General features: G+C 41.9%; 1 protein-coding gene across 2 annotated transcripts in view; it reads left to right on the forward strand.

Moving 5' to 3' along the window:
- The first annotated feature begins 2329 nt into the window (after positions 1–2329).
- TBL1XR1 (TBL1X/Y related 1) overlaps positions 2330–27048 on the forward strand; it is a 99847-nt gene continuing 75128 nt past the window's right edge. For both annotated transcript variants that reach the window (XM_054204730.1, XM_054204731.1), the window contains exon 1: positions 2330–3347. The gene's annotated coding sequence lies outside the window, so the exon portion shown is untranslated. The remainder of the gene's footprint in view (positions 3348–27048) is intronic.

The raw sequence follows: 27048 nt of genomic DNA on the forward strand, positions 1-27048 counted from the left end.
CAGGCCGTTAATTGCGCTTTTCCTTTGGGTGGTGAGTGTGTATTGGACTGGGGGCAGCGAGAGCTGCGTCTGCAGAGCAAGCGTTGTCCAAGCAGCATGGAGCTCCCTGGGCTGTTGGGTCAGGTGTAGGGGGATTCCCAAATTGCGGAAGGTTTTTACGCGTCCTCCTTAATGCTTCTGCAGAATGTAGTCTTGGAAGACCGCTAATGCTTTTGGTACACTGGGTGCTGGGTTATTTTGGAGTTTTGGTTTTTCTTTTGTTGTTGTTTGGTTGGGTTTGGTTGTTTGTGTTTTGGTTTTTCGTTGTTTTTTTATTATTATTATTATTATTATTACTTTTTAACAGTGACTGCATCTCAATAAAGTTCTCAAAGGGGAAAAAAAAGTGCTCTTTTTTGTGTAGTACAGTTCTAAGCTACTAAGTCATAGCCTAGATGTAAATCCAAAAGTAAAAGAGTAATTTATTACCTGTCTATGCTGTCAAGCATAACAAACATGAGCAAATAAAAACCCAATTTTTTGTGCTCTTTTTTTTTTATGTAGTACAGTTCTAAGCTACCAAGGAACCGGTCATAGTCTAGATTTAAATCCAAAAGTAAAAGAGTAGTTTATTACCCGTCTATGCTGTCAAGCTGTTAAACGTGAACAAATAAAATCCCAATATACTGAAGAATGTTATGAATCTGCTTTCACTGGAAAATATAGACAGAAATATCTCCTGTCAAAATTGGTCACTGGTGGCATAGGCAAGGTAGTGGTGTCCCCTGTGTGACCAATTATGTGTGTTCTTGCAGGATCAACGGTTTTGCCAATTGAAGGAAGAAAAAAAAATAGAAGGTGCAAGTGCCACACAGTGTAGTTCCACAGATAGATGCCATTATTTATCTTTTTAATGTCAAAGTTGCTTGAAATTAAGAGAAACTTAGAAATTTCATCAGATATACTTCAGACTGGTTTGATAGCATTCTTATCACTCCTTTGTTTTGTTTTGGTTTTTTTTTCCCTTAAGATATACCTAACTCTTTTTTGTTCATGGTTTCACATGTCTTGTCTTCAGTTTATACCGCAAGATGTTTATCTGCTATATTTTTCTCTCGAAATTTGCAAGTTATTCTGTTGACCACCACCTATTTCTCATCTCATGAATTTGTATTCAGGATTTTTTTTTTTGCTTGTTTAGCAAAAGCCATAAAATAATGCTACGCTGTTTTCCATTCAGACTCCTCCGTACTGTTGGAGGAGTAAAATCGGTTTTGATGGTAGTAATGTTAACTCAGCACCTCTCCCTTGCCATTCTCCTCTTGTCTTTCCCCGATAAAAACCCATTCTTCATCCGTTTCCAGTTTAACAAGCAGCTCTCCCAGCCCATTCAGCTTTATGCAAGTCTAATACCAAACCAGATTCTCTGCAGCATCCACCAATTCCCTATGTTCTGAACTTACTGTTGATATGATTATTTTTTTTAAAGATTATTTTTAGAAGTTTTATGATAAAAATTGACTGTGAACGACTCAAGCAGGAGGAGCAGGGCAAGAATTTTTTTGATCCTGGAATCATTCTAGCTTGAGGGTTTTTTTTATTTTTATTTTTTCAAAAGATACATTTTTACCATGTGCATGTTGAGGTGGAAAAAATGTAATGTTTTGAATGCTGTCCAAACATAGCAGAAAACTCAGTGACTTCCTGGCTGCAGGCTGAGTTTCTGCTTTGATGTTCTGTGGCCACAGATGCTAATTTGTGTGTGTGAATGAAAGAAATAGTTGCATTCTGTTTAATTGGAATGGTGGAAATTACTCTAATATTTAGTCAACCAGTATGATTACTGGAATGGGGGTGGTGTGGGGAAGACTGAGGGACTTCATTATTTTTATTTTGTGGTTCATCATATTGACTTACAATTAATTCACTGCAAGGTTCCTATAAAATTAGTTTGTATGAAATACTATTTGTTTTATCTTTTACTAAAATGTCCCAACTCCTATGCTAGGCATGCAAATAATTGAAATAAATTATATGCAAATAGTTATTTAAATAGTATGGAAATATAGGCGTGATGTAATTAAAATGCTTGGACTCTCATCACTGTGCCTAAGGTCCTTGTAATGGTGTTTTTCAGCTGCATTTGCCCGTGTCCTGTTTTCACTCTGTTCAATGTGAAGTTTAGCAGCAACTTGGCTTGAGCGACCCTTTGCATTAGAAACGTGATCGAGGCTGTCTTTCTAGTAATACTACCATAAGGATTTTAGAAATAACTACAGAAGAGAATCCTATTCTTGGTGCTGCCTTGATTTAAGGCCTGAGTTGGTTTAAATCTGTAACTCTGCTGGGGTCAGAAGCTGATTGACGCCTATCCGGTGTCGGGCAGTGCTGCAGCTCCGATTCCCTGTGCTCAGAGGAAGAATCCAAAATCAGCCCATTGAGGTGGGGTTTGAGTTATCCAGCGAACTCTTACTTGGATTTTGATACACAGAGGAGTAAGGAAGGCTCTTTAGGTCCCTGGCCCGAAGTGAGCTATTAAACTACACCCAGATCTATGCCCTTCTTGGGTATCTCCAGGTCCAGTTTCTTCACATGGCTATGTTTTCTGAAGCTCAAAATAATGCCTTTTCATCAACTGATATTAATGATCTTAACATGCATTCACGTATAGATCTGACTGTGAACTAGAACAATTGATCTTTTAAAATCAGACTTCACTTCTGAAAATAGGTGACTTCCAGAGGAGAAAGGACTTCTGTTTTCATTTATCGTTCTTGGTGATGGAACGTATTCCGTAGCTTGAGAAGTGCCATCTTGTATTGGCTTCCCCTGTGTCCGAGTTCATGCTGACAATGAGACTGGCTTTGATCCCAGCCTTGACAGGGAGAAAATCTTGTAATGGTTTGGGTGGCTTGTGGACAGATCTGATAAGAGACACTTTCATATGTTCTGTAGCAGGCCAGGCTGGCATTGACAGAAATATAAGTTGACGTAGATTTTAAGCACGGAGAGGGTAGGTATCACTGAAGGGGGAAAATAGTGCATGGGAAGAATTAAGTTGGCTTTGGGAACAGCCCTGGAGTGAGATGTTATTCAAGTAAAGGCTGTGGAGGTTGATCTATTGGGGGTTACTGCTGGAGGATATGTGGAACACTTTACTTTCATTAAACTAAACTGTATTTGAGTGTTTTCTTACTTGTACCTTATCTCTGCACCACAATTGAAGGAAATTACTTTTTGTCCTTTTGGATTGCAGTGGGTGTGTCTGTTTAATAGCTGTTTTCAGTTTTGTTTTTTTTTAGTTGAGAATGAATGGTCCTGGATTTAAGTAACACGCAGTGCACAGGTTTCAAAGTTGGAAGGGAAAGGTAAGTTCTCAGCACGTGTTTGCTCACAGTGGACTCAGATGAGAAGAACCTTTAATGGTTTCATTGAAAACTGTTGAGAGCCAGGGGAATATTTGCTTAAATTAATTCACCGCATTAATTTCTAGATGACATTGGGTAGCATGGGTGTATGGGATATGTTGTAGTTTCACTGTTAGGTGTGGACTAGTGGATTTTTCAAGAGTGGTCTTCCACATCTGAGAGACAGAGCGTAAGACTGCCTGTTTGTCAGAATTTTAGACAATCTGTAAGACAAATTTGCTCTTCTAGAGGCATCTATTTCCGGAGGCAGTAAGTTGGGGTGGCAATTTCTGTTTGGTATTTTGGAGGCTTTCTTGTTGTCCTCATCCTTGTTAAGCTGGACAAAATAGTCAAATTTTAAGGCAAAAAATGTAATCCTATTTGGGAGCTAATGCGTTACATTATTCAACAGCAGCCTCCAACCAGCTAAACAGTAGTATTGATGGTTGCAGTACCATGCTTTAATTTATTTGAGATTTAAAATAAGTGTGTGTGTTTGTGGGAGAGAATTTCTGGTGCTTTGTATTTCATACATACATTCATCATAGCATATTTATCATTTATAGGTCTAGTTTCAGACCTAGGCACATCACAATTGTGATCCTTCACAGAACGCATGGTCCGAATTGTACTTTGAACAAATGCATGTTGCTTTCGGTGATCGTCCCCTAAAAGTGGGGAACAAGCTGCATGGAAGTCAGTGCAGATTCAGAGCTCGCAGCGTGATCTTCTGTTATCCTGGTTACCTGCCACGGCACTTTGTACTCCCATTCGTTAGAGTCTTCCTTTATTTTTTTAATTTCATTTAGGAAATGCATTTTTTTTATCATGCCTAGCAAAAGCAAAATCTCAGGAGGCCATTGGGAATGGTTGCAGTTATTTGTGCAAAATTCAGAATGAAATTGACCTCCCTTCTCAACGAGCAAGAACGCAGGAATTCAATACTGACGGAAAACAGATTTCTCCTCCTGTATCATTATCTTGTTAATTATAATTTTCAGTTATGGCTTGAGGAGGGGAGGGATCGGTTACCCAAAGAGTTAAGAAGAGAGTAGCAGGTGGAGAAGTGTGGTAACCGGGAGAGACTCTGAATCTTCCAATTGTTTGGTTCAGCACGTGAAGCGTTGTGTTTTTGTGGAAGGGATGGAATTAATTTTCCTTGCTTGGGACTTCTGGTTCTGGGCTGTCTTGGGCAGCTGCGTGTGGTTGGATATGAGGCAGGAGGTATTCTCGATCAGCAATGACTTTCTGTTGCATTTCACCGAGCTGCGTGTTCCTGGAAATCATAAGCTTTGAGCAGCAGTAGGAGATTTTCTAGTTATCCTAAGCAAGAACTGTAGACAGCTGTACAATTTCAGAGGGCAGGTATTGAAGAACCCCAAATCTCTACATCACAGTTCAAGCTTCCTGCGGTAGTTACCCTTAGCACATATCTATCTGTCCTAAACTACCTAAAAACCCAAACAAAACTAGATGTAGGCCAGGGCTCCACGTTCATGCTAATGGATGAGTCAGCAGTGTGCTTTTTGACTGTCTTATTTCCAGGAAATCAGTAACGGCCTGACATGACGGATATACTGCCTTTAGAGGAGAAGTAGTGTCTGATCAAACCTGGCGTATGCCAGATCACAGCTGCTTCTTTTTGGCTTTTTTGTGCAAATTCAATCTGGTGGCATAATTTTGTACCAGCTCCTCACTTTGTCTTGTGTGGTGGTTTGCTGTGATATTTCACATTCAGTTTGGCCTGGGTCGGCTGGAGTCCTCAGTGTGGTTGCAGAGAGAATAGAAAAACGTTCATTTTTGTGGTTAAAAAAACCCCTTGTGATTCAAGGAAGAGTATTTGTCATTGTAAGAATTTCAAATTATTGCAGTGCAAAGTGTGAGGAAAAACCATCTCTGGTAGCCAGTACTGGAATAAGACATATTTTCCTAGTGTCCTTCTGAAGCCGTTCAGTCTTCAGAGAGAACAGGAAAAAGCACGTTGAAGTTTGTCCTTGCAGACCTTCTGCAGTGGGCCAACCTACTGCTGTGGATTTGACGTATTATTCATGAGGCTGCTGGGTGAGATGTACTTTACAGCCACAGCCATGGGTCACGCACACTAGATAGAGTTCCTTTGTGTCCTTAGCATGGTGGTAGTCCATGGTCCCAGGCTCCAGGCTCCTCCGGATTTATCTGACGTCCTCTGAAACTTCACAACAGCTGAAACAACTTCCCTTAAACTTGAGGGTAAGTAAGAGGAGAGTTTGCTTTATGTAGCAACAAACTCCACAATCTTTTCTGGATGGGAACTTCTGACATAGGAGTGCACAGTTAAGGTAATTTTCAAGAAATGAAGGTTATTTTGTGTGAATGGCAGGCTCTTACGTTTCTGTATGATTTGCTCGTTGGATCCCCTGTTGGCAATTCGCAATCTGTCCTTCAGGCTTGCGCTTAATGGGTGAGTGTTCACTACGTATTCTCCTAACTCCCACGGGTACTTGTTTGCTCCTCTATGGCCTGTGGCACTTCTAGGTACGCCTCTGGAGTGAGGAAATGGCTAGTCATTAAACCAGAGGAAACGCGAAAATAGCTTGCTTCAGGCAGTTTATTGCAAGGTTGTTTAATATTATTTTTCTTTTGAATAGCAGAACAAAGCCACAACAGTACAAAAGCTTTAAAGGCCTCTTCCTCACTGCTGTTACTTGTTTGTGGTGTTTTTTTTTTTAATTTTTATTTTTTCTTCCCTCATGTTATATTATGTAATTTTTGGGCTGCTATCTTTCCACAGACTATAGCAAAGATGAAAATAGTAACCTGAGTAATACCATATGCCAGGGATGGCACTGGCACTTACCTTCACTAGATCGCTATACGAAGCTCTGACTCTCCTGTTCAGCGGTGGGATAGGTGATACGTCAGCCTCTTCTCTGTGTTTTGGCACTAAACCCAAGCTGGGCTTTCTCCCGTGCCCAGGACATTCAATCGCTCTCTACAAACTCACGATGGGAAGCGGTGGCGTTAACCGGTGGTGATGCTGGGCTGTGCTCTCTGGCCGATTGCATGGCTGGGGAGCAAACTGTATTCCTTTAAACAGGAGGCAGAGCCAGCTGCCATGCTCTCAGTGAGCAGCACTTGGCTTCGCAGGAGCCTGAGCTACTAATTTTTTTACTGATTGTGATGTTTCATGACATTAGAGTGAGGAGCAACTGGTTGCAAGGTGGAACCCAGCCGCCTGGGGTTGCAAGGCTGGGCCTGCGAGGGAGAAGAAAGTGGCACCAGCCCAGGGGGAAAAAAAGCAGGGAGGTATCAGGCATTTGGGGTGGTGAGATTTGGGGTCAAGGAGATGGCAGCAAAGGGCTGGGAGGAGAAATGGCTGGAAAGTGTCAAGGCAGTAGACAGGGGTGGCAGAGGGTGAGTAGTTGGCAGAGGAGAAGCTTGTTTCAAAATGACTGGGACCATTTGGTTTATGTTAACACATTCTTCTTCACAGTTTGGGAGGAGTGCAAATAAACTAGGTCATCTCATGAAAGCCTTGTTAAGAGAAACATGAAAAAATGGCTAAGTGTAGTAAGAGAAACTATGGGAAATGTCAAAGATAAAATTGTTTGAATGATTTTCTAATTTTTGAAGCGATTATTTTCATTGGATGTGCAATGTTAACTTAGTGAGGCAGCCTGGATTATTTTTTCTCTGATGCTATAGTTCATGATTACCTTGCTGCTTTTGGAGACTAAAAAATAACAGCGGTCGAGCGTGGATAGGGCTTTGGAAATCTCTGTGACTCAGTAGGCAATAGTTCTTTAAACTGATGTGAGACATCTCAGAAAAGGATATAAAATTATTTAACCATACAGCAGTGAAACCATAAAACCTTTCAGCGTGTTTGCCAAAGTTCTTACAGGTTCATGCTCCAAGGAAAGAAAACCAGTACGAGAGAACCAGTTCATGAATTTGTGTCTCGGTCAACTTCAAATCTCTACCAAAAATGGATTTCCTGACACAAAAAATATGAATTTATTAGGATGTAACTGCTGTGCTGTATCAGGGGGAAGTTGCTCATCTAGTGAGTTAATGGAGGCGTGTGTGTTGCACTTCCTTACACAGCCGTTCCCTTTTGCTGCCTGTAGCAGGAACTGGATCACTTTTTCCCTGCTCTTGCAGAATAAGGAATTGGACCGGGAGGCAGATTAGACTCTAACGACAGTGTCATTAGACCTGCTACCGAAGTGCGCAGGAACCAGGTCTGTGGCTTCCCTGCAGGTTTCTGGTTCATCACAGCTACCTCATCATCCTCAGTAAAGTTCAACCCTTGAGAGAAAATCTTAATTCTTTTTTCACGGTAGTAAGACAAGGAGTGGAGACTGAATAACCGTAACAGCCGAGGGAGGATTTAACAGTCTTCACTATTGCTTGCTGTCCTTTCCCTTCTGCTGCCATGGGCAATATGGAGCATCTCTCTTTTCCTGGCAGCAGAAATTAGTAGTACACCTTTATTCATCAACTGGACTCGGCATCTTATGTCCTTGAGGTAGAACAATTCCAGAGGCCTGTCCTGCTAACGAGAAAACAAACTTGCCACTTTTTATGCCTTTGCTAGAAACTTGGTGAAGTGTCTGCTCGGGTTTGCAAGTAAGTTCAGTTCTCTGCAATTGGACTCAGCAGTGGAAGAGTTTCATTAAGCAGATGAGTAGTCTCCAGCTTGGGTGGCAGGAACCCAGCATCAGCCGAGTCAGGAGCAGTACGGTGAAAGTAATGAGGGAGTGATCGTTGTTACTCTAATGTAAAGACTAAAGGTGTCAAATGAAATGAGAAAGTGGTGTCCAAAATAAACACGGTTAGGTATTTTTTTTCCTAGAATATTCCTGCAGAGTTCATTGCCTTGGAACATGGTAATGCTAAAATTCAGAAAGCCATTATACATATTCACGGAAGAAAAAAATCACCTGGAGCTACTGAACACGCAGTTTTTGTAGCTGACATGGAAAAGGAGACTTTTGAAAAGGAATTCAAAGGAGACTTGTGAATTTGGGAGCGCCTCTCATAACGAGCTCTATGTGAGAAAGCATGCTGATGCTCATTTGAAAATATATTAAGTGCATCATTAGCCATTTGGAGGGAGCTGAAGTTAGCTCTTTGGTACCAAATCAGTGATAAGCAAAGTGCAAAGGCCCTTCTTGGCTATTAAAAAGAAGCCTGGTAAGTGTGTTATGTTTGAGGTATTAGAAAGTGAAGCTGGTGAAGGAGTACAAAGAGATGTGGCAAGACAAAAGATAATGATCTTTTCAGAAGGCTCCTAAGTGGATCCGAGTGGGGCAAGCTGGCTTTTGCCAGGACCAGCATAAGCTCAGGCATGAGATGATGAAAGTCTGGATAAGAACTTCAGCTGCATCTATGGATGGAATAGGCCATGTTTTAGAAGTGCTATGCAGAAAATTTAGATATAACCTCGTTAAATCTATAGTCTATATAAAGGTAATGGCATATAGACAAGTAAAAAAGTGTGAGTTTTTTAATGAGTGACACTGATGTATACGTATGTACTTGAGCATTTTGAAGATGTATAATCACAGTCTCTGAGCCTACGAAAACACTTTCAAAATTAGAATACCTGTGGTTTTTATTGCTGTTTGCTTAAAATGTAAGGAGCCCTAGGATGTACACTGAGACTTCAAGAAGTAAAATGGTCTTGCTTTTCTTTGTGATTATTTAAGGAGTAGATGTTGTGGTTGCGCAGGTTTAGTTAAGAGGATTTCTCTTGAGGAGCAGTGGAAATTGAACGATGTCATATGTCAGCCTTTCAGCTAATATTCCAAGCATATTCCAAGGATATATTCCAACTGTATATTCCAGGATATATTCAGCTAATATTCCAAGCATATGTTCCAAGGAACAGGAAGTCATTGGAAGTGGTCAACATGGATTTACCAAGGGTAAATCATGCTTGACCAATCTGATAGCTTTCTATGATGTTATAACTGGTTGGCTGGATGAGGGGAGAGTCGTAGATGTCATCTGCCTTGACTTTAGCAGGGCTTTTGACACTGTCTCCCATAACATCCTCATTAGGAAGCTGAGGAAGTATGGGCTAGATGAGGTGACGGTGAGGTGGATCGAGAGCTGGCTGAGTGACAGAACTCAGAGGGTTGTGATCAGCGGCACAGAGTCTAGTTGGAGGCCTGTAACCAGTGGTGTCCCCCAGGGGTCAATACTCGGTCCAGTTTTGTTCCGTATATTCATTAATGACTTGGATGATGGGACAGAGTGTATCCTCAGCAAGTTCGCTGATGATACCAAACTGGGAGGGGTGGCTGACACTCCGGAGGGCCGTGCTGCCATCCAGCGTGACCTGGACAGGCTGGAGAGCTGGGCAGAGAAGAACCTAATGAGGTTCAACAAAAGCAAGTGCAAGGTCCTGCACCTGGGGAGGAAGAATGCCAAACACCAGTATAGGTTAGGGGTGGACCTGCTGGGAAGTAGTTCTGAGGAGAAGGATCTGGGGGTCCTGGTAGACAGTAAATTATCCATGAGCCAACAATGTGCCCTTGTTGCCAAAAAGGCCAATGGAATCCTGGGCTGCATAGGGAAGAGTGTGGCCAGTAGGTCGAAGGAGGTCATTCTCCCCTCTACTCTGCACTGGTGAGGCCACAACTGGAATACTGCATCCAGTTTTGGGCTCCCCAGTTCAAGAGGGACAGGGAACTACTGGAGCGGGTCCCGCGTAGGGCAACCAAGATGATTGAGGGACTGGAGCATCTCCCTTATGAGGAAAGGCTGAAAGAGCTGGGACTCTTTAGCCTGGAGAAGAGAAGGCTGAGGGGAGACCTTATTATGGCATACAAGTATCTAAAGGGTGGGTTGAAGGAGGATGGTGCCAGACCCTTTTCATTGGTTCCCAGTGACAGGACGAGGGGCAACGGGCACAAGTTAGAACATAGGAAGTTCCGTTCAAATACACGGAAAAACTTCTTTACAGTGAGGGTGACAGAGCCCTGGAACAGGCTGCCCAGGGAGGGTGTGGAGTCCCCTTCTCTGGAGATTTTCAAGACCCGCCTGGATGCAGCCCTGAGTAATGTGCTCTGGGCGATCCTGCTTTAGCAGGGGAGTTGGACTAGATGATCTCTAGAGGTCCCTTCCAACTCTGAAGTTTCTGTGATATGCTTTAAGTAACCTTTTTTCTTCCAAAGTGATCATTATATGATAGTATATTGTGATCTGCCAAGTATTGCTCAGGTACATGCCATAGGTTCTTTTTGGGAACCTTTGAAACCTTAATTTGTGAATGTTTATGATATTTCTTCATTTTTTTGTGTTAGGAGATGGAGTTCTACTGTGGGAGAAATTTTACACTAAGCAGATATTTAGCTAAAGATAAAAGAGAAGAATTTTGCAGGTATTTCGAAATTCTAGGAACACTATAAACATCACCCTGTCAAATTAAATCTGTTTTAACCTCAGGTTGTGGTTTAAACCTTGGCTTTTAAGAGAATTCCTTTTAACAACTCTGAACTTGATTTTTATCTACATAAATGTTAGAAGCCTTGTGCTCCTACAATTAAAATATGTCACTTAGTTGAGTATGCTTGTATGATGGATGTTATATCTTGGAATATTAGCAGGATGGCATGGGTTGAAGGCAGCGCTGCTATTTCAGCTTGGGAAGACATTCATGTTAAAGTTTCTTGCCTCTTTTTCTTCCCTCCGGATGCTCACAGTTTAACCTCTAACTTTCTCTTTGTGCAGCTGCTGTTCTGTTTCCCGGCAGAAGATAACTGGTGGGGGGGGGCGGGACACAACACATTGGTTATGGTGTGGGTGCACGTGCTTAGCTTGCCTTGCATCTAGGGCTCTTTATGTCCCCAGTGCATTTTGGTTTTTGTGCTTTCAAAAGATGCTTCTATATGAAATATTTAAAAGTGTGGATGTGCATATATACATATATATATATATATAAAAAATAATCTGTTTATATGAACATGTTTCTTGGATAGATTTGCTTTGGTTTGGGTTAGAACTAGCAATTATCTGTTCACAAATTGCCTATTACATATGCCCAGTATACAATTTTTCCAGTAAATTTGTAACAGTTTGCTCAGTTCCAAGTGTGTGTGAGCATGTGCTGTCTCTCCAACGCATTCAGATTCTTGCATGCGGAAATAAATTAATTTGGTTTTGCGTGTTAAGTACTGTATTAATGAAAATTCAAATAGTGACTTATATTTATGGGACTTTGCAATTGCTTGATTTTTAACATGCTTGATAAGGAATCAGAATTAAATACAAGGAACTCCTTTGGTAAACAAGCATAGATGCTCATTGCAGTCACCACGTGACAATTTTAATATACATAGCATTTACTTTTGCAGCCATGCACTGTAGAATGTGACCCTTAAAGTGCCAATTGTGGCTTAATTATCGACACAGGAATCACGATTTTCAGTTATTTTGCTGAGAGCTCTGCACTGGCTCTGTCTGAAGACACAGAGCGCATTTTGGAAACAAAAATTCCACAGCAAGCAGTACCTGCTGGACATGGATGTACTGGCATCACGCTTTCTACCGGGGCTACTTTATTTCATAAAAGAACTGATGAAATAATGTTTATTAAGGTTTCAGAATTAAATATTCCAATGGCAGTGAACAGACAGAATAAACCATTGTAAGATCAAGAAGGCCGGCAAGTAGAAGGCGCTGCTGGCTGGTGCTCAGCAGAGCTGCTCCCTGGCCATTGGTCCCAGCCCAGGACGGTGCAAGGGCTCTTCTCTCCCCGGAATAGCACTCCACGCTTGTCCTTGTGGAATTGCAGGGGCTTCCTGGTCCCTCCAGATGGCAGCCCTGCCATCAAGCGTACCTGCTATTTCCCCCCCAAACCGATATCATCTGTGATTCTGTGATCTGGAAGCTTGATGAGAGTGCACTCCCTGGCTTTCTCTAAGTCACAGAATCATAGAATTGCCTAGGTTGGAAGGGACCTTTCAGATCATCTAGTCCAGCCATCAACCGTTGTTGATAGAGACATTGAGTGGGCCAGGTCCCAGGATAGATGGGTGCGGTATTCCACGTGTTACTGGCCTCCAGGTCAGTAACTAAGAACCTGTTAACCACCCGTTAACCTGCCCATGGAGCCCAACCAGGTTTCCAGCCGTCTGGTGGTCTCTCATCCAGATGGCAACATCCCAGACTGGATATGTGAATATTGTGGCAGGCGGTGTCGAGAGGGGGCATCGGGGCGGTGTCATTGGGGCAAGAGCTTCTGCTGCTCTCCCTTTTTTTGATAATGGCGCAGGATCTGCCTTTCTGCAGTCATTGAGACTGAATCTCCAGGAGCTTGCTAACATGATGGTGGCCTTGCTACGGCATTGGCTCTCTGCGCCCTTGGACACAGCCCTTCTGGTCCCATGGGTCTGGTCGTATCAAATAATCCCCGATTGGAGCCTCAGCCTTATCTCCGTCTGCTGTCGCTAAATCATCCACCTCCTTCAGCAACAAGCCCACTTTTTCCCTGTTTAGCCTTTTACTATTATTTGCAGCATTAAATGTCAAACTATTTGCTAAGCATTTTCATGAAACGTTGATTTGAAGTGTTATGGTTTATCAGTGGAATGTAATGCAGTGTACGTGTTACACCCCAATTATATGTGCATTCAGTCTTCTCATAAAAAGTCTAAACTGAATTTTGCAAATTTTAATTTAATTATAGACTTACATTTCAAGATGTATTAGGCCACCCACTAAGTGTGAGGGTGTTCTAGATTGCTCCCAAAAATCTACTGGTTGCTTCGGGAAAACTTGGTTCTCCTTGTCATCAACCTGATGAAGTTTACAGGAAATTTTCCTACAAAACACTTTCCAGCTCTCCTTTGACTTCTCTATCTTATCTGATAATTTAATTTTAAAAACGTAAAATCTAATATTTGCAATAACTTCTTGTTAGAGATGGGTATAAATATTTTTCATCTTTATTCAATATTTAAAGCGAGTGCATGAATGTTAGTGCATGAATGTGTGCATTTGTACAGCGCATAGAAAAATACTCGGCATGTATGTGTTCGTCGTTCATTTTACTGTTATGAAAAAACCCCTTGTACGTCTAAGCCAGAACAGAATTTTACTGTAAACCTAATGCAGCGTGTTCATTCGTATGGGTTGCTGCAACTGGAATTTTTCAAACGCATAATGTGGTGGTCATGATAATGTGTTTACAGAGTGTAAAATTTCAGCTTGAGTTATGATTGCTAAAATAATTGATCATCAGCATTTGTGCTTTGCATAAGAAGAGGAGTTCAAGAAAGCTGAATATTAAATAAACAGCAAGTTGGATGAACAGCATTTCTCTTTCCTCGCAACTCATCAATGAAACAAAAACTAAGAGAAGAACACGTATTCTTATTGCCAATTACTGTCCAAGGAGGATAATGATACAATCTTTATGACCTGCTAGAACTGGATGCTTAAAATACGTTGCCCATTACATTCCTCTCAGTGTTAAAATACAGTCTTTCGACCAAGAGATACGTTGTGCTAAAAATAAAACCAGAAAGGTCTCTCATATGTAGCTTCTAGTTATTAAATAATGCGTTTTCTCTCCGTCTCTACCCAGCGGGCTCCTCTATTTTTCCGAAGGCTTTGGGAATTCCTGCATGAACTCAAGGAATCGATAGATGCAGGGGGTGAATGAACAAAGTTAAAGTCCTCCCCTTAGAACTTCTCACTGGTTTTGATCATCTTGCAAATGAGTAGAAATGTGTAGAATTTCTGTTTGTTTTAAAACAATATTTACACTGTATCTCAGACACCTACAGTAGAGAATTCAAACATCAAACAGGATCCTCCTTCTATGGGAATTTTAAGTTCTGTAAGTAAAATTGTTACAGAAACTGTTAGGTTTTGGAGATATATGTTTAATTTGTTGAAGTCAGTAGTACATTCATTATATTTGATCAACTGGGGTGCTGGGAACGTAATCTTTTAGGGAGGGAATGGAAGTCCTCTGTAGTGTGTATGGGCAAGGGAGTGGGATGGAGCAAACGGCTCCGATCAGAGCAGAAAAGCGCAGTGAAACTCCTGTGTTGTTTTGCCATAGTGCGTTTTCCGGTCTGAATAAAGCAATAATACTGTCTTGGGGCTGGAGCCAGCAACAGTGCAATCGGTGGAAATCTTTTAGAAGATGATGCATTAGTCCCAGGGAGATGTTTATGCCCCAGTGCTGGTTTTCCCGGAGCACTGTAGCCATGGCGTGAGAGTGATGCAGCCGCCGCAGAACCGACAGGATGCGGGGTTTGGATACAGGCAGCAAAGACAGGGAATGCGCCCAGCGTGGCATATGCAAGGGCAATACAGGCCCCCCCCCCCCCCTTTTTTTTTTTTCTTCCCTTTGGCAGTCGCTACCATCCCTACTACATCTCTGTTTGCCAAAATGATCAGATCAGTAATGATCACTTTCTTGGATATTTTTTTTATAGCTTTTCTTGTTTCTTTTCCGCCAGGAGTCCTTCAGGGCTTCCACAGATCTCATTTCTATTCTTGTGATAGCAGGTGCCTTTGATAATCTCCTTTTCTTCAATCTTGATTATTCTTTTTCTGTGTTGTTTGTTTCTTCCTTTTGGCAATTACATCCTCCATTTAGGATTATTTTAAATTTCTGTTGCTAAAATCAAAACATGTTGTCAGTAACTGTCTGTCTGCGTTTGCCACTTCATTTTTGTGGGGCAGCAAGGCCCCTGCCCTTTTGGCGTACTAGTTGTCCGCATATGGTAATTCATATTGTCTCTTAACTGCAAGATATTTTTTGTTCAGTAAATTATCCGTGTTTGTTTGCAGTCAATCATTTTTGTTTAATAGCATTTTCTATTACATGGCACGGCGGTGTCCTAGGAGAAAAGGATTTTCTCCTGGTGCTTAATGAGTTGTTAGCTTTCCCAAATGGTGGCCCTTTCTTAGAAACAGTCCAGTAAGTGTCCTCGCGGTGTGGATGTACATCAGGGCTTGGCAGATTCATTCTGCCTTGTTTGGAAATTTCTTGGGCACTGAACTGAAGAAAAGTGAATCCGACAGCAAGTTGATGGAGCCAGAGTGGCAATTAGATGCCAGTCCTGTCTTGCTGGATCCTTTTATGCACATTCTGCTGAGGGACTCCAGGGTCTCAGCTCAGTTACTTCGCAGAAGGAATGACTTGGCAGAACACGAATCCCCAGTGTCTCCAAACCAGGAATGATGTGAAGTGAGACTTTGGTGCTACGATCGAATGATTTTTAAAGGTACTATAAATAAAATCCTGCCAAAACTGGTGAAAGGGTCGTATCTGCTGATCAAAGGGTACTGCCCTCTTCCTTTGGCATCCTTGACCAGTGATACTTGATGCAAAGCGAATTTTCAGAAAGCTCTTTGAAAATTAATATGATGGGGGGTGGGGAAGGCCAGAGATAAATCCTTAGAGATCCCATTCCTTTAGTAAAAGTTTTTACTGGAAATGAGGAAAACCTGAATGCCCACTAGAAAACAATTTCTCTGGCATGCATTCTTCTCACCGCATTCCCTATTTGAAGATGTGGGAGGTTTAGAAATGCTTGATTTGTAACATATTTTGTTTCTTGTACGAGGATCTGTGTGATTTTTCTCAGTGTTTGCTACTGTACAATTTGCCATATTTTTTTTTTTTAAATAATATTTATTGATTTCTGCACCTTAGTATCTTGTGGTTTGTATTGATCTTTTGGGGTCCTTCACATTTTTGAAGTATGTACGACAGCAAAACCTAAATTTAGACAGGAGTTTCTGAGAATTATTTTTTATAATGTAGGTATTTTATATTATTATTAATTTCTTATTTGCCACCATACAAATGGGAACAACTTCATTATTCTTCTGACATTGTTTGCAGTTAAAATCAGTCCTCTTGGTCTAGTCATTGGTGGTTTTTACTGATGTTCCAGAAAGGATACAGAGGACGAACTGTAAAGAAACTTCTGGAGAGATGTACAAGTTAATTGTCAATGGGTTGAGGTTTTACGATATCCAAAGTGAACTTTCGGGGAACACTTGCCTGCAGAAGCGAGAGCGAGTGTGGCACTACTGCGTATGAATTATAGAGCTGAAGTAAAAAACGATTGGTTTTGAATGCATACCGAATACAAAAAATAATTGCAGGTACAATTAAGACAGGTGACTGTATGTGGCAATTGCCCTCTTATTCTCTCCTTCTTTCTCAGTGTGATTACTTGAAGATTATTATAGTCTGGATACAATTTTGTGTTTTATTTACATATTGAATGTTTGCTGGATTAGAATTAAATGATAAAGCTAAACTTAGAAAAAACAACCAAACAAAAAAACGCCCACAAAAACTGCAGAAGATAAGACTGCTTTTTCTAATTATTGGTAATGTGTAAATATTGACCTCTGTATTTCTAATTTTGTGATCCGTGGTGTGTTAATATCAATCACTGGAAATAAGGCTGCAAAATTGACTATTGCAAAGTAGATCAGGCTTAGAAATTGTGGATATTTGACAATCTGATATATGTTAAAATTCATGTAGAAAGCAGCACTTTACCAGGACAGGAGAAGAAGCAATTCCAACAGCTGAGAACTTGAGAAGGCAGTTTGCAGGTCCTGTACGTTGCTCAGTGCCTGCTCGTTTTCTTCAAGCACTGATTTGATTTCCCCAGGTCTAAAGATGAATCATAGAATCACAGAATGGTTTGGGTCGGAAGGGACCTTAAAGCCCATCCAGTGCCACCCCCTGCCCTGGGCAGGGACACCTCCCACCAGCCCAGGTTGCTCCAAGCCCCGTCCAACCTGGCCTTGAACCCCTCCAGGGATGGGGCAGCCACAGCTTCTCTGGGCAACCTGGGCCGGGGGCTCATCGCCCTCACAGCGAAAAATTTCTTCCTAATATCTAATCTAAATTGCCCCTCTTTCATTTTGAAGCTGTTACCCCTCATCCTATCGCTACATGTCCCTGTAAAAAGTCCCTCTCCGGCTTTCCTGTAGGCCCCTTCAGACACTGGAAGGGGCTCTAGGGTGTCCCCGGAGCCTTCTCTTCTCCAGGCTGAACAACCCCAACTCTCAGCCTGCCCTCACAGCAGAGGTGCTCTAACCCTCTGATCATCTCCGTGGCCTCCTCTAGAATGCATAGAGTATATTACAAATCTCTCTTTTCCAGCATAAATCCCAGCGGGAGCCCTGTCACTGGGTAATCAATAGCGTTGTGGCACAGAGCCTCGCCATCGCCTTGCAGGAGGGCGGTGGTGCCCTCTGAGGATCATCTCCTTTCCCTTCTGCGTAGCTCCTAGACCTGCTGTGTTGGGTGCCCGGAGGCTGGCTGACCCTACACTGAAGAGCTTAAGCCTGTGCTTGTTAGCAGCGCTCAGTAGGGTTTGGAGAGGTTCAGGCTGACCAGAGGAGCAGAAGCAGCGTTGCCACACACGCTGTTTCTGAGAGTTCATCTGTGTGCAGTGTGGGGTGTCCATCGTCTCCCAATACCCCCTCTTGCTGCCCTGTTTGCTTCACTGGGGTGGTTCTGCGCTCCTTGGGTTACATTTCTCTGCACAATTTGCCTTTATCCTTAGACTACAGGTACGTTATATCTTTGCTTAGCACATTGGGCCTTTTATTCACAGTTGGGACCCCAGTGCCATCACAGTACAAATAACTGTAATAAATGCTATCACTATATAAACTACATTCTTTTGTTCAGCAGCATAGAAGTTATGGTTTTCTGGAACACCAACATCCAAGAGCTCCTGATCGGTCACATGGCTTTTAGAACAGAGTAGTTAAAGTTCCTTAATCGTTTGGGTGCTCATTGTTTCTATTCTGAAGGAGCACCAACCCCCTCAGCCTGTGGGTACGTCCTGCTGGGGCTTTGCTTGAATCTGTTATCCATGACTTCCACCCAGAAACAGAGAGATATTGCTGCCTGCCTTTGCTACCCTATTTAAAACCTTTTTGTTTTGAAAGTATTGGACTGCTCTTTGAATATCAAGGCTTATTATAGATGTTGCTTTAAGGTGGTCTTTCAAGCCTTAATTTACACCTTTGACTGCTTACTACTAGAAGAAATGTCTGCTAGGCCCTGGGTGGATCAAAGTGAAAACAATTTAATCAACTCACGGAAGCCCTTGTTTGAAGTAATTGATTGTAATTTTTTTTGGGATTTAGAGAAATTAAACTCTGTCGAGACAATAACTGTGCTGCAATCTATTAAAATGGTTGATTTGCTACTAGTATTGAGTTGTTGTAGTAAAGCTGGTGTTTCTTTTGCCACTTGGGCTAATTTACTGCTTTGCTCTGCTTTTGTTAAAGCACATAACATAGCCTTCATTTATACAGATTATTGAAGTTTTCATGAGCTTTTATGAAGTTGCAAGTTGGTGAATAGTGTGTTTCTTATTTACTGTGTCAAACTGCATTTAGATGAAAGTGGGTACCTAAAATCTTCACTTGTTTTTACTGTTGCAGTGTACTGCACAAAGGGACATTTTACGAAAACCTTTGCATTTAAAACTAGGAAAAAGTACTATTTTGTAAGCAGTGAAATGAACTGATTTTGTTCTTCAGTATTTCAGAGTTCTTGGGGGTTTGTTGTCTTATAATTGGCAGATAAACTTTTCATCCTTGAATGTACAGAGTCCATTCAAAGTACTGAAGCTAGTTGAATACAAACTAGTTGGGGGTATTAAAAATAATTTCTATGCCCCTGTAAAAGCTTACTACTTAATACTTTCAGTATACTCTTTGTGAACGCTCCGTGGGTGATTTCTAGCAGTTCCATCCATGGTTTAGCTTTCTTTTAAAACTTAATATATTGCTTGAATATTTCATTCGTCTGAAATTATTATAGTGGCTTAAATCAGGTTTTGGTATAGGTTGCCAAAATTTTAAGTGGAATTTGAAATTAAAATTTAAACTCAATCTTACCAGGTGGTATACCTTTAGAAGACACCCTGGCCCGAGTGATGCTGCGCCGGGCTCAGCTCTGCCAGCCCTGCGCTGCAGCCTTCAACCAGCCCGGGGGTCAGCGGCCCCGCTGAAGCATTGCTGAGCACACCGAGTAGCGTTGTCCTGAGTATATGGCCTCTGCGTGTGGTTTTGGTCAGTTTGAAAAGTAACAATGGTCAGAGTACAACCCACTATCACACTATTTACATGTCAGAAGTTAAAACTGGCATTTCAAAGACATGCGAGAGAGGGTGACGAATTATTTTTGCCTGCTTGTCTCTAGCAAGCCGTATCTTACACTACAGAAAGTGGAAATAATGATGTGTGATTTCCTGTAAATCGAGGTTGCGTTCCTGAATTTTTTTCCTGCACTTGAAGGATCTCCCATGTGACTGGATGCAGCCTTTCCCTCAAGGAGCTTTTACAAGAAACGTGGCGCTTATCGGAGCCCGTGCACCCTCTCCGTCCAACTCACCAGCTGGTTTCAGGCATCGGGGAGATTTCTGGATTTCTCTCTTTCGCTCAGATCTGGTTGATACCGACCTGTGTCTTTTAATCTCAACCTTATATGGTCCAAGACAAACTGTATCGCTGCAAAAGCTTTGTTTTGTTAAGAGAATAACAGTCAGCGCACATACCAAAGATGCTGCAGCGTCTTTGACAACAAAGATTCTGTTGTCAAAACACAGTGAAGAATTTCAATTAAGAGTAACAAAAGATGTATATTTTTTTTAATAGAATTTTTTGGCAAAGATGAAGAAAAATACTCTTTAAAAACAGAAATGCTTCTGTGTTGTTCCCTCTTCTTCTTTTCTCCTCCCCTCATGCCGTGATTCCCTGGCGCAGCAACGGTACCAGGAGCCACAGTTACTGCGCTCCACTTCTCTTTAGACAGTGTCATTTATTTTTTGTTTTGTTCTAGTTGGTTAAAATAATAAGCACTGTAGGGTTTGTATTTTAATCTTTGTTAATTCCGAACGTAATCAATATTGATATCACAGAAGTGTCTATGCTCTGTATTTTTACCAGAATTTTTAAGTCCACCATGCCTGAATTCTGGCTTTTTGGATCTCTTTGGCCATGAATGGTTCAGCTGCTGATCTCGGGCAGTGCCTGTACCTTTCCTTTGCCGGAGTTGTGTTGGGAATGCTCCCACGCGTGTCCAGGCTGGGAGTAGCCGCAGTGAAGTCCATCTGAACCTTGGTAATTCTATTCAGCTGATGGGGCAACAGCAAGGGCAGTGCTGTCGCTATCTGTTGGGAGGCTTAGGAAATGTCTCTCCTTTGAACTTGATTTATATGTTTGTTAATTCACAGTTAGTGGTGAGAAATGGTTAATTCAAAAAAGAAAAAAGACCCAAAACCCACAGGAGGGTTTGGGTGGAGTGCCTCAGATAGGACTGCTGAAGTGACCTCAGCAGGTCAAGCCTTCTGGTAACTAAGGATGAGCAGACTGTTTGGATCCTCAGTAGTGTCTTTCTGATTTGCTAATCAAAAGAAATGCAAATGTTGCCTTTAATATTTCGCAAATACATCTCTCTCTGTAAATTGTGTCACGTGAGAGGTACATGTGAAATCAAATTGCCCTACTGGCAATTTTGTTAGGTGCTACCACCAGCGAAAAGCTGAATCCCTAAGCTGGAACTGCAAACCAAGAAGTAAACCTCTCTCTATTTCCGTTTCCCATCATATATGTGCATATACTGAGTTTTATTACACTGTAGAATTCACGGCTGTTTCCTTATCTTAGTGTTTATGGCTGCATAGTGTGTGCTGGGACGGTGGAATTTTACGCAGTGATGGGAGGCTTCGTAGATCACTTTCATACATGTATTCCTAACACTTTACGCTATTGTTGCTTTGCTGACGTGAAATATTTGCAATTTCACTGTGGCTGCGTGCCTTCACCCACACTCATCTCTGCCCTGCGAGGCCATGGGTGGTCTGTGGCTGGTCCACGGAGCCAGTATCTTCACAATTTGGTAAGACCCTTTGGCATGTGTCATTTTGAGGACTGGCGATTGTCCAAGTCATTTAAGAATTTTGTAGTAAAGTCTTTACACACTGAAGCAATAAAAATTACCTCTACATAAGCAGGCAAAAGTAAATGAATGTAGTTTCATATTTATTTTTACTGCTTTACAGGAGGAGATTATTAGGAACAAAAAGATAAAGCTAGTATTGTTTTCTGAATCATTGCGTTAACAAATGCAATGTTAAATGTTAAAAATGCCACAAGGAAATTACCCGAACTTGACAAAAGAACAAATAATGCTAATTGCTCTTAAACTTGCCTTGTTTAGTCTACAGATGTCGCTGGCAGAATAGCATCCTGTTCCTTTTTGTGGGAGGGGGAGACTCAGTGTGCCTGTGGTGTGTAGTCCGGGAGGGTGAAATGAGACTTCTCCGAAAAGGCGTCAAAAATCAGTCTAGTAGCAGTATTCCTGTGAGAATATGGGAAGCGGCTTTCTATCCGGATAAAGTTGGTTAAAAAAAAAAAAAGAATTGCTATGTGTTAAATGGGTCAGAAGTGCTAGTGTTTGAGACATCTTTGTAATTCCAAGACTTTGCTTGTTCCTTGGGCAGTGATAAGAATGATAAGAGACAAGAAAAAGTCTGATAAATGATTGCAGCTGTACAGCGTCATGCAACAAAAAATATATATGTATTGAACCTTGTTTTTATCTGATCTGGTAAACAGTCTCTTCTGAAGCGCGGCAGCTTGTAAACCTGGGTTGTTATTACTTGTGGGCTGATGGAAGATACATCATTATTGGGCTGTCAAGTTCTACGCAGTTATTACATAGTGCTGTAAAGGTTCTACGTATCTATTAGAAAGTGCTAAATACGTTGCATTTTTCTGTTTAAAAATCCTGCTGCTGACTTTGAAAAGCATGGCAGAAAAACACGCTTAAGAAAAATAGAGGCAAGAAAAACCCCTGAGTAGGTGTGACTAAAATAATATCTACAGTGTTCTGTTTGGAGATGAACCAGACCCCAACATTTGATGTGTCTGACACTGAGGGGAAATGCTTCTGCGAGGTGGAGTATTTTTGACCAACGTGTGTGTTTGATATTCCTTGCTCAAGCATTTGTCAGTTGTTTCCTTGGGTAAGGAGTGTGTCTTAGCATCATCACAAAAGAAAGGAGCAAAATGTACAGGCCTCTGATAAGTTCTTCATCAATAAAAAGAGCTAAATAGCTGTATTTTCAAACTGAAAATAGAGGCATAGTTTTCTTTTTTTTTTTTTTTAACATTTATAGGCATTCATAGCTTTTTTTTTTTCTTTTTTAAAAATGAAAACTGGGCTAGTCTATGGATGCTTTAGTAAACCTGTATCAGAGCAGCAAAAAACATGCAAGGAACAGGTAATTTCAGTGATGGTAGCTATCCGGCATATCTTAAAATGAAGGTGTGGGTAAATTTTCTGTCTTTCACAATTTGATAGAATAAAGAAGTTTTTTTTTTTCCCCAAAGACCAAGACTAGAGGGCTTGAGGCTTTGTTACTTTGATCAGTCGAGTAGATCACATTGATAAATGCGAGTTGACTTTAAAAAAAAAAAAAAAGGCCTAAACCCACCCTTTTCATGAATTCCTGATGGCAGTTGTGGAGAATTCTGCCGGCAACGAGCAGAGGCAGAATTCTCGAAATGACATTCCCAAATGGGGAAATCCTATCTTCAGCCTATTCTAGTTTGAACAGTGAGATTTGCAGGATGCACAGCTCAGCCAATTGTAAATTCCTCGTGTGAAACAATCAAGATAAGAATCAAAAAGTAAAGAAAGGGAAAAGCCCTGTGAGATCAAACACTATACGCTAGCTGTCTCCTTAGGCAGAATTCCTCCTTCCAGAGCCCTTACTACTCTTGCTTCAAACAGGCTGTTTCTCATAACTGTTCTTCATCTGCGTGATTTTGTTTTGGGGAGGTGGATCCTGGTTATTTAAATGTGTTGCCAGTTACACCATCTTCAGTAGATTTTTTTTTTTTTTTTTTTTTTTTTTCCTAAACCCTAGATCTTTTCTTGCCCTTGACACTTGCTTCTGTTAAATTGTTGTCTCTTCTCCTGGTCGGAGATGTTCCTTACCTGTACCTGAGACCTGGTCCACAAACAGCTTTCTGAGTTACCAGGTAGATGTTTTCACTGAGATTAAAAAGGCATTTAATGCAGAGGGTAGCAACTAGTTCCATTTTTGTACTGATTTTGAAAATGATATATAACGTGCTTGAGAAAACACATTTTTTCTGGGATACTTTTCAAGGCGGTGAATTTAGTGTCAGTTCTTCAGAAAAGCTTAAGAAAGCTTAATTTCAAGTCACTCTTGATAGCATTGACACAGCCTTTGCAGTGACTATTAGGACATGCCCATTACAGAGAAAACAAGGTGCTGTTAACCCTGTTTGCAGAGAGCTCTGCTGAAAAGCAGAAGAGAAAATAAGAGTGGAAAGGTGAGACGCTGAGAAAGAGTATTAGTCAGATTACTGCGGAGATAAGCTTTGGAAGCGAATAGCTTCCTGAATTAAAAACTAATATGTAAGAAACTGAGTTCTTTTGTAGGTGCGAGCTTATGCTGAGGAGCACATGTTGGCCCATGCTCTTTCAAAAAATAGTCGTGAAATTTAAAGGTGTTATTTTAATATTTACCACGTTAGGTGCTCAATTCTCCGCTTCACATCCCTAGATGAACACTTTTATAGATGAACACCTTCAATAGCAATGTGTGAAGTGCCTTTTTTTTGGGTGGTATATGAGAAGTCTGTAGAAGTGGGTCTGTATTTGTGACCACCCTGTCAAGATGGTAACGCTTAGAAAGATCAGAAAGGGCAGGAGGGTTGGAAACGCCATGGGAGACTTCAGTTATTCCCATGCAAAGTATGCGGTTGTCGTATCAAAACGCAACGTAGAGACCAGGTACCTGTTTCGTGCAGCAACTGGTTAACCAGTTTAACTGGTTCAAACATGGGAGTAGGCTATAACGAGGTTTGTGGAATCATAAGAGCCGTGGAGAGGGTGAATAGGGGTCAGAGATTCCTTTTCTCTTACAGGAATGTCAAGCTAATAAGAGGCTGATATATAAAATTGTAAAGAAAAACACAAGCTGTTCTTTTTCCGAGTAGGGAGCAGACCTGTAAAACTGCTTGCCAGATGAGGTAGATGCTAAATGTTTACGGGACTGAAAATATTAATGGCAGATAATTTCTTTGAGGTTACTAAATACACAGAAACCGAACAAATCATGCTGTGAAAAGTATCTGAGTTGAAAACAGCTGGAGGTGAGGAGATTATTTAGGGGACTAGATCATGTTGGTGCTGGTTTTGCTCTTCCTTTGGGCACCACCTTAAGTGTTGCATCCATTTTTGGGCCCCTCACTGCAGGAGGGACACCGAGGGGCTGGAGCGTGTCCAGAGAAGGGCAGGGGAGCTGGTGAGGGGTCTGGAGCACAAGTCCTGTGAGGAGCGGCTGAGGGAGCTGGGGGTGTTCAGCCTGGAGAAGAGGAGGCTGAGGGGAGACCTTCTCGCTCTCTACAGCTCCCTGAAAGGAGGGGGCAGCCAGGGGGGGTCGGGCTCTTCTCCCAGGGAACAGGCGATGGGACAAGAGGAAACGGCCTCAAGTTGCGCCAGGGGAGGTTTAGGATGGATATTAGGAAAATATTCTAAATTGAAACAGTTATTAAGCATTGGACCAGGCTGCCGAGGGAAGTGGTTGAGGCACCATCCCTGGAGGTATTTAAAAGCCGGGCAGACGTGGTGCTTAGAGATAGGGTTTAGTGATGGTTTTTGTCAGAGCCAGGTTGATGGTTGGTCTCGTTGATCTGAGAGGTCCCTTCCAGCCCAGGCGATTCTCTGATTCTGTCTGCCTTCGGGTCACTGCGGGGAGGGGGTAATGGGCTGGGGAGCCCTTTGGCCTGATCTGGTGTGGCCGCTCTTCAGCTCTCATTCAGGTCCTGGGCAATTTTGTTTGGATAAAATCTTTTCTCTTGTATAAAGCAAAATAAAGGTGCTGGGGAACTGACATCAGCAACTTTTTTTGCTTTTTTTAACTGTTTGCAAAGTGACATAATAGGTTAATCGCCCTTGTTTGTGGGATAAACACCTGCTATGTGTTGCTCTGTACATGTAATGCATTAGTTCAGAGGGGCTATAAATGGAGCTCTACAGCTGCAATGACCATAGGAAATTCAACAGAAGCTACTTCCAATGAAATAGAAATACCGACTTCACTCATTTTGGCAACAAATGAAGTTTGCTTAGGTTTTTTCGCACTCATTTGCAATACGGAAAAACCTTTTTCTATGGTAGGAAAGCCCAACATAATCGAAATGTTAATGAAGAGTATTTTTAGGAAAAGCTTTTTTTTTTTTTTTAATTTCAGAATAGATCACCTAGGGCGCGAGGTACGTAGTTTAATAGCTTAACTGTATACATGTAGGCCCACTTTACTACTTACAGGAGACTTGAATAAGGGCACTGTCAGGTTGTTATCAATTAATCATAGCCTAGTGACGATCTTTGTGAGACCTCTCTGCTGTGGCTTCATTTCCTGGTGCTCATCAAATCCTTTAAATGTGCTGTCATTGATGAATCAAATATATTTGTTTTCCTTGATCATGGTTACGTCCTGTTGTGTTTTTTTTTTTAAAAAAAAAAAGGTGACGAACAAGTGGCATAATGAGATTAGTCTAATGCTGCTGTTGATTAATGACTTCAATCCATTTATTTAGTAAATGCTGTTCTCCTTGACCATACTGCTAAAGTAAATATTTCGCTATGTTTATCTGTACTGGAGGCTGCTTATTCTTTGGAACAGGTTTCGGTGTCTCTTAACGCCACGTGTAAGTGTAATAACGATGCAACTATTTCCCTATTCAGTCAGTGGGATGGGCAGTTTCTCAGCTCTGGTCTCTAACTGGTTTGAAAAGACAAGAGAATAATATATATATATATATCTTATACAGTTAGTGTCTGTGTTATTTCTGGTGTGACTCGCGTTACTTAGTACATCATTCCGTGTTCGCGGTGAGATTTTTGTGCTGGGACCCCATCAGCGTCCAAGGCACCAGCCATGCCTTGGAAACGGAGGTGTATTTTGACGACGGGCAGTGCTGTTCCCACGTTTCTTCCCTTTCAGGGCTGTGTTCCCTCTTCCTCTCTTGAGCCAGTTCTGTCCTTTTCTGACCCTGCAGCGAGACGCTTCAGGAGCTGAGTGGTAGAAAACTATTAATTTCCATTTTTTTAGGGGAAAGGAAGTGGCGAGAGCACCCAACTGGGAGTGGGTAGATGTGGGGGGTACAGAGGTCTCTCTGTGCAGTAGCAGGTAGGCTTTGGCTAGGTGTGACTTGAGAATAAAACCAAACCAAAGCCTTCAGGTGAGCTACACCCGCTGAGCTCTTACGGAGAAGAGGCATCTTACTTGGGAACTTGCCGTCCCTCTGCCCTGGGAGTTTTTAGCCCCTCCTGCAGCGCCGGCTCACCTGCCCCTGAAGCAGGAAAGCTTGGTGTGGTCATGAGGGGAACGGTCTTCTTTCCTATACCCTGGTCTGCAGTTTGTCACGGTTCAGTAGCTGCTGTGTTGGAGTAAGTTGTCCTTTTAGCAGGGGTGGCTGGACAACCAGTGCGTGAATAAGGACAGCCCTCTCCGGGTAGGTTTTAACTCCTTGTGAGTCAGAGCCCTCATGTAACGCTGCAAAATTACCCCGTTAGAGAAATGCTGGGAGCATGGGAAGGGCAGAGGCAGGAGGG

This window comes from Rissa tridactyla, chromosome 6 (assembly GCF_028500815.1).
Source record: "Rissa tridactyla isolate bRisTri1 chromosome 6, bRisTri1.patW.cur.20221130, whole genome shotgun sequence".
NCBI classification, from domain to species: domain Eukaryota; kingdom Metazoa; phylum Chordata; class Aves; order Charadriiformes; family Laridae; genus Rissa; species Rissa tridactyla.